This window comes from Oncorhynchus masou, chromosome 15, assembly GCF_036934945.1.
Source record: "Oncorhynchus masou masou isolate Uvic2021 chromosome 15, UVic_Omas_1.1, whole genome shotgun sequence".
Classification (NCBI taxonomy): Eukaryota; Metazoa; Chordata; class Actinopteri; order Salmoniformes; family Salmonidae; genus Oncorhynchus; species Oncorhynchus masou.
The window spans coordinates 22,033,133-22,041,328 of record NC_088226.1 but is presented as its reverse complement, the minus strand read 5'-3'; the positions used below and the strand labels follow the sequence as shown (position 1 = coordinate 22,041,328).

The 8,196-nt window shown below is 43.0% G+C and overlaps 1 long non-coding RNA gene across 1 annotated transcript; it reads left to right on the top strand.

Annotated features, from left to right (window-relative positions):
* The first annotated feature begins 59 nt into the window (after positions 1-59).
* On the top strand, positions 60-2,178 carry LOC135555900 (uncharacterized). The gene is made up of 2 exons (XR_010457915.1): positions 60-371; positions 564-2,178. It is a non-coding gene; the product is annotated as an uncharacterized LOC135555900 (long non-coding RNA).
* The last annotated feature ends 6,018 nt before the right edge of the window (positions 2,179-8,196 follow it).

Genomic DNA, 8,196 nt, shown 5'->3' with positions numbered 1-8,196 from the left:
CTCAACAGACTATCCAATCATGAGTCACGAAGAAAACATCGTATGTCAGCACCCCAGCCCAGCAGGCCGCGACACTGGAAAATATGATATGCTCGTGCATGGCCAAAACTAAAGGTGAAAGGTTACCAAAACGTCGACAAACACAAACGCACGTAGCCTGCTTGGATAATCTAAAATGGCTAAAATACAGTTGTTGAGAATGTTTCTCAACCAGCGTTTAACAGCAGCGGCTGAGGAGATATTTGGGGCTGTTGAGAAAACGATAGCAGAGTACCAGGAAGAAGTGTATCGTTCAAAAGAGGAGAACGGCCGTCTACAGAGGCAGCTTGATATCGTTCTCAAACCACAAGAGATACAATTACAAAGGACAGGTTTGTCGCAAGCTATTATATTTTTCCTGTTGACATTAATATTATGCGACATTGGAAATGTTTTTTTTTATTACATTTGAGCACGAAACACGTGTCCTGCTGAAAGACACGTTTTGCATTATGTTGCATACATGTAAATGTAATTATGGTCTCATGTCAGCTTTTACTTTTTTGTTTAATCCTTCTCCCCAGACCTCCAGCAGCTCTCTCTCACTGTCTTCGAAGAGGAGGTTCCCACTAAGCAGCAACACTGTGAGCAGGAATGGATCCCCAGTCTGGGGCAAGAAGACCCAGAGCCCACTCAGATTAAGGAGGAACAACAGGAGCAACATAGGACCAGTCAGGAGGAAGAGTTTCATAATGACTTCTTCATAATTAGCTCTAGTGACTGTGTGAAAAGTGACTATGATCAGGAAGAGGACTCATGTCAGCCCTCACATCTGTACCAAACCCAAAGTGAGGAATATAGACAGGGAGCCTCTCTAACAAGCACTTCAACGGAACCGATCAAAACAGAACCCGATGGAGAGGGCTACATGTCATTAGAACCAACCAGGGAACCTCAGCCCCTCTCTGCAGTAAATCCGGTCTGTTCTCCAACCCCAAGTAAATACAGAGAAGTTGTCAATGAAGAGGAAAAAGAACCTTGGATTAGGTTTACACCACTCAAATCAAAGAAAGCACAGAAAATAACAAGCCATAGCTCCGGTATGTGGAAAAAAGGAAGGAAATCCACAGAGTCATCCCATATGAACCCACACAGTCAAAGCCTTACTACTCCCTGTTGGTGTGGTGTGTGTGGAAATAAATGTTACTCTGTGAGTTTTTTAATAAAACATACACGAGAACACACAGAGGATATAGGCCTAGATTGCCTTTGCGGTGTCTGTGGAAAACACTTTGAGTCCAAAGAAATTCTGATAGAGCATCTCCAAACTCACATGAAAAATCTTTTTTGTCACTTATGTGGTCAATGTTTCAACTGGACTAGTAATCTGAAAAGACACATGATGATTCACACAGGGGAAAGACCCCATCGGTGCAGTGACTGTGGCAAAGGCTTCAGGTCGAGTGATTGTCTGACAAAGCATAGGAGGATTCACACAGGGGACAAACCGTTTCCTTGCCCGGTTTGCCACCGTGGTTTTAACAGACGAGATAACCTGAAAGTGCATATGAGAGTTCACACAGGGGAGAGACCGTATATGTGTTCTGAATGCTATAAATGTTTTGCAACGTTAACGTCACTGAATAAGCACCAGACAATGCACAATGAGGAACGACCGTATGTGTGCACCGATTGCGGTACCCGCTTCAAAGCGCTTGAATCCCAAAGAAGGCACATGAAGAGTGTTCACAACAAGAAGGAGAATACAACATGACAATGCCTTATTTGGGTTACGGTATCAGAAGATTGAGGCGCATTCTAACTGCCATTGGACAGGAGAACAGCCCTTTAGGACAGACGCATTGCATTATGGAATCAGTGCATTAGTTACCATTACTTGTTAGTATCCATTACCCATTAGTTTACCAAATGCAAATAGCAGACAGAAGTTATTTATGTGCCCGTGTTTCTAAAGTGTCACAGTCTGTAAATTGTTTTACAGCCAAGCTCATTTTATTTTCATAAATCCACCGTGGGATGCATTTAATTGGCTGGCAGGATGCATGGATCCGGCATAACCCAAATCCAGGCCTACACAAACCCAACCCCCGAACTGATCTGTATAGATTAGATCTGATGTTGACCTGTTATGAAAGTGATCTTCAACATTCTGAATAAAGTTAGCATTTTTGTTCTCAATCTCAGCTGGTCATTCATTTGTGTGCTATTCGGCTTTTCTCCATTCCTCTTGGTGATTTGAGAGACTTCCATGGTACATTTGGCCTTTGACTGTGATGCTGCAGACTGAATCTACACTATTATCTGTGAGGTTCTGAATTCACCCTAGGACATTCGTCAAAAAGGACTTGGCATGAATTCAAAATTCAATGAGAAGCGATAGGATTTAAACCAATCATGTATTTTTTTTTATTGGATAGCTATTAACAAGAATTACACTGACAACTTCAACTTGCTGTTCAAAACAAGAAGTTTCACATAATGCTGCATTCTCGCCTGCAGCTCATCATAAAATACATAGCATTGCTGAAAAATATGACATGTGAGATATAACATTTGCAAGACATTTGAGATTCTGATATGGTGGTGCTGTTCCAGACATTCATTTTTTTTAAACGGGGATGCACATCTTGGAAGATTAAAACACATAGGAACACTTCACCAGGCTTTGTGAGATCTGATCATCTGTGCAACACGATTGCAATAAACACAACCTGGAACGGACCCTGCAGGTCATTTATGAACGTTTGAACATCTTGGCCATGTTCTGCTATAATCTCCACCCGGCACAGCCAGAAGAGGACTGGCCACCACTCAGAGCCTGGAGATATAGTTGTCCTTGGGGACCAGGTTGAGGGATAGGATTCTTCTTGGGGTTAGGCTCAGAGTGAACCATAGCCTCTCCTGGGGTCCCAAATCGAGGAACATTTCTGGTAAGAAGCATGGCATTTGGTTGTCGGCCTTGCGTCCCTGAGTGACAGAAACGGAAAACTAATTGTAATGTGTATTCTATTGCATTCTTAGTTCTATAATTGCATTCTGTAACTGCCTTAATGAGTCCCCAAATGAGTAATGAACAGTCTTGTTGGGTGACATTTTACTTGTTGACCACAATACTGACATACGGTATGACCACACTCTTCAAACAAGCAGACTGTCACCAACATCATGCATAAGCTTACCTGTTGTGGAGTGAAGCACATAAACAACATCTATGTTACCTTTAGGGAGGAAATACCACAGTTATTGTAATTCAAAAAAACAATACAGACAACTATTCTTTCAGAGTTCAGACGTTGAGTTAAGCAAGCATTGAATGAACTGATTTAATCATGCTTTCAAAATACAAGTGTCTGATGGTGGGAATGTATAAGAAGCCAAGTGAACAAATCAACACGCATCCATAATCAATAGACATCTGTTTATCAAAATGAGAATGAAATATAAGAAAACACAAATATATTTAATTGACCTCACCTGTTGCAACGTGACTTGCCTACCTACTACGCATATGAATAACCCTGTATTGGTTTCCCTTTTTGTTTTAAATGTGCATGTGATGTTATCCCACAAAAGCAATAAACATTTCAAGTGAATATATTTACTTGAGCTGAGGGATACTGTATGGTCTTGTATTCAGAGCCTGGGCTAAAGGAAGCTGATCTTGGTGTCTCTCTCTGGGAGTCTGCTGGTTCAGAAAAGGCCTGGGTGGGAGAATCTGGTCTATAGTAGGCCTGCCTGAGTGTGAGTGGAGTCCCTTCAGTCAGGATGATCTGGGGTGTGGAAGGCCATGGGGGAACATCTGCCTTGGAGCCCTGACAGAAAATACAGAGGATGGCCGTCATCATTAACACATCACTGCTGTTGCTATATGCTCTAACCTAGGGGGCGTGGCGCCAATGTTTAGTGTATTTTTTAATATATGCCATTTTTATAACCAATCTAAAACGATGCATAAATCCACAATGCTTTTGGCTAGAAAGAAGCAGTAAAATGCCAGAGGAAGATGTGCCTGATGCACATGGTAATATATGGCATGTCTCTATGACATTCAGAAGCTGAGCTACGACCTTTGCTTGGGAAGTAATCTTATACAATGTGTGTCTGTCAATATCAATTGGTCTAATCACTGTCTATAAAATAGAATAAGTATAATTTAATTGAGAGTTCATATAAATGATCATAATAAAATGTATTTGGTAGCAGAATAACATTTAGAGAAAATCGGGTCTAGACTTTATTTTTAGTTGGTGTATTTAATATGGGCCCTGGGTGGAAAAGGTTGGAAACACCTGCTCTAACAGTAAATTCTAGATTATTGCAGAATTCCAAATCAAGCATAGCACCTATTCCCTTGTCACTCCTGTGTATGTGAGAGGATTTGACAGGTTTCAATTGTAATTGCTACATGTTGTGTCCACAAAGTCATTAAAACATATTAACCCTCGCAAGACTGCCAGCACATACTGCATCCCTAGCCGCGCCCTCAGAGCATGTGCAGACCAGCTAGCCGGTGGGTTTCCTGCCATTTTTAATCTCTCTCTAGCTCGGGCCGTTATCCCCACCTGCTTCAAGATGTCCACTATCCTCCCAGTGCCCAAGAAAGGGAAAGTAACTGAACTAAATGACTGCTGACCCGTAACACTCACCTCAGTCAATCATGAAGTGCTTCGAGAGGCTAGTCAAAGACTACATCACCTCCTCCCTCCCCAACACACTCAACCCTCTCCAATTGGCCTACCGCCCGACAGATCCACGGATGACGCAATCACCATTGCACTGCACACTGTCCTCACCCTCCTGGACAAGAGGAATGCATACCATAGCGCCATCTAAGCTCACCACAATGCTCACAGCTCCGGGACTGAACTTCCTATGCAACTGGGTCCTGGACTTCTTGACGGGATGACCCCAGGTGGTAAAGGGGGACAGGTGGTAAAGGGGGACAAGATGACCTCCACACTGATCCTCAACACGAGGGCCCCACAAGGGTGCGTCCTCAGTCCCCTCCTGTACTCCCTGCATACCCATGACTGCATACCTTACATAGTTCCGACTCCATCATCAAGTTCATTGACGACAGGACAGTAGTAGGGCTTATTACCAACAAAGATGAGACGGCCTACAGGCAGGAGGTTGCCAGGTAAACAACCTCTCCCTCAACGTCAACAAAACAAAGGAGCTGATTGTGGACTTCAAGGGCAACCAGGCTGGGCACGTCCCCATCCTCATCAATGGGACACATGGTTAAAACAAACAGACTGGCCAATAGCTTCTACCCCTAGACCATCAGGCTGCTGAATAGCCACCAATAGTCAGCTACCTGCTCCCCCTGTCCCCCTCCTAGCCCTTGGAATTAGGGGCTAAAATGTGCTCCCTTTTGGGTAGAAAAACACTGGGCTAGGGGTTGATTTGGAAGTCAGAATAGGGCCTACCTGGGGTGTGACAGCTGGATCAGGTCCAGCCTTTGTCTTCACACCATCCTGATGACCAGCAGAAGACACATGTATCCCAGGTAACAAGGGAAAGGTCACTCGCTGGTCGTCAAGCCGATGACCCTGTGTGTTTGCCAACAGTTTAAAGAACCGGTCAGCATCTTGTCCTATCAGAAAGATGGAGAGAGAGATAAATTGAGAGTGGGAGGGAGAGAAAAAGGTGAAGGAGAGAGAGAAAGAGGGGAGGGAGTGAAGGTAGAAAAATCAATACCAACTTTTCCAAGATGAATAGAAAGCACTACTGGCAGCTGTTTGTCTGTATATTTGCAATTTCAGTACAGCACCACCCTTAGCGGTGTCATAAAAACCCAGAAACATCCAGTTTTCAGGGATATAGCATCTTCAACCTAGCTTCCTTTTCTCCTGAAAAGGACCCCGCAAGGGCTTTTCTTTAACGCCTGCTACGTTAGGTTAGTACAGTACTGACCTGAGGGTATAGTAGTGGAGTGTTTGAGGGGAGAGGGAGTGGTCCCGGTAGGGTTCAAGACACAATGCTGCTCTTCCATACGACTACCTCGAGCGTGACTCATCATGGTGAGGAACTTGTCCTTCTCAGCTGGTGCTCCCTGTTGGACAATAACAAAGAGTTGATGGAGAAAGCTTAATTTCAATATGAACACATTACAGTATATCAGGGCCCATATTCATACAGTCTCTTTTTTAAAAACATTTATTTTACGGGGGTAGATCAGCTTTAATATTGCAGATAGATTGTGGCTTCTGTAAATTGTCTGCATAATTTCCAAACCTCCATATATTTTTTTGTAAATATATACAGTACCAGTCAAAAGTTTGGACAAACCTTCTCATTCAAGGGTCTTTATTTATTTGTACTATTTTCTACATTGTAGAATAATAGTGAAGACATCAAAACTATGAAATAGCACATATGGAATCATGTAGTAACTAAAAAGGTGTTAAACAAATATATTTGAGATTCTTCAAAGTAGCCACCCTTTCCCTTGATGACAGCTTTGCACACTCTTGGCATTCTCTCAATGAGTTTCATGAGGTAGTAACCTGGAATGCATTTCAATTAACAGGTGTGCCATGTTAAAAGTTAATTTGTGGAATTTCTTTCCTTCTTAATGCGTTTGAACCAATCAGTTGTGTTGTGACAGGGTAGGGTTGGTGTACAGAAGATAGCCCTATTTGGTAAAAAACCAAGTCCATATTATGGCAAGAACAGCTCAAATAATCAAAGAGAAATGATAATCCATCATTACAGTACTTCAGTCAATCCGGAAAATGTAAAGAATTGTGAAAGTTTCTGTAAGTGCAATCGCATAAAACATCAAGCACTACAATGAAACTGGCTGTCATGAGGACCACCACATCCTATGGCGTTCTGCATTAGCATCGAACAGCCCCTGTTATATGCAACTTTTCAGGGAAGTTAGAAACCAATATACTCAGGCAGTTAGAAAATCCAGGCTAGCTTTTCTTCTTTCTTTTTTTTGAATTGTACCCCTTTTTCTCCCCAATTCCGTGGTATCCAATTGTTTAGTAGGGTCATACAATATGATTTTCTGGATTTTTTTGTAGATTCCGTCTCTCACAGTTGAAGTGGACCTATAATACAAATGACAGACCTCTAAAGTAGGAAAACCTGCAAAATCGGCAATGTATCAAATACTTGTTCTCCCCACTGCATATCTATCCTACCCTATATCTATCCTATCATATTGTATGATTTTTAAGTAATTCATTTGCATTTTATTGCATGACATCAGTATTTGATACACCAGAAAAGCAGAACTTAATATTTTGTACAGAAACCTTTGTTTGCAATTACAGAGGTCATACATTTCCTGTAGTTCTTGACCAGGTTTGCACATACTGCAGCAGGGATTTTGGCCCACTCCTCCATAAATAAAAAAATAAATATATCCCATTTAGCAGACGCTTTTGTCCAAAGCGACTTATCCTTTCTAAGGTCTTCGAAAGCCAAGTCAACAAACAGATTACAGACTGTTTTGAATCCCACAGACCTTCTCCGCTATGCAATCTAGTTTCAGAGCTGGACATGGGTGCACCTCAGCCACGCTCAAGGTCCTAAACGATATATAAATATATATATATATATTTTATTTTTTTTATTTTAATTTTAGCCCTTTTTCTCCCCAATTTCGTGGTATCCAATTGTTTAGTAGCTACTATCTTGTCTCATCGCTACAACTCCCATATTGGCCCTCCGATACACAACCAAGCCGCACGGCTTCTTAACACAGCACCATTCAACCCGGAAGCCAGCCGCACCAATGTGTCGGAGGAAACACCGTGCACCTGGCAACCTTGGTTAGCATTGCGCCCGGCCCGCCACAGGAGTCGCTGGTGCGCGATGAGACAAGGATTTCCCTACCGGCCAAAACCCTCCCTAACCCGGACGATGCTAGGCCAATTGTGCATCGCCCCACGGACCTCTCGGTCGCGGCCGGTTACGACAGAGCCTGGGCGCAAACTCAGAGTCTCTGGTGGCGCAGCTGGCGCTGCAGTACAGCGCCCTTAACCACTGCGCCACCCGGGAGGCCCTCTAAATGATATCTTAACCGCCATCGATAAGAAACAATACTGTGCAACCGTATTCATTGACCTGGCCAAGGCTTTCGACTCTGTCAATCACCACATCCTCATCGGCAGACTCGTTAGCCTTGGTTTCTCAAATTATTGCCTCGCCTGGTTCACCAACTACTTCTCTGATAGA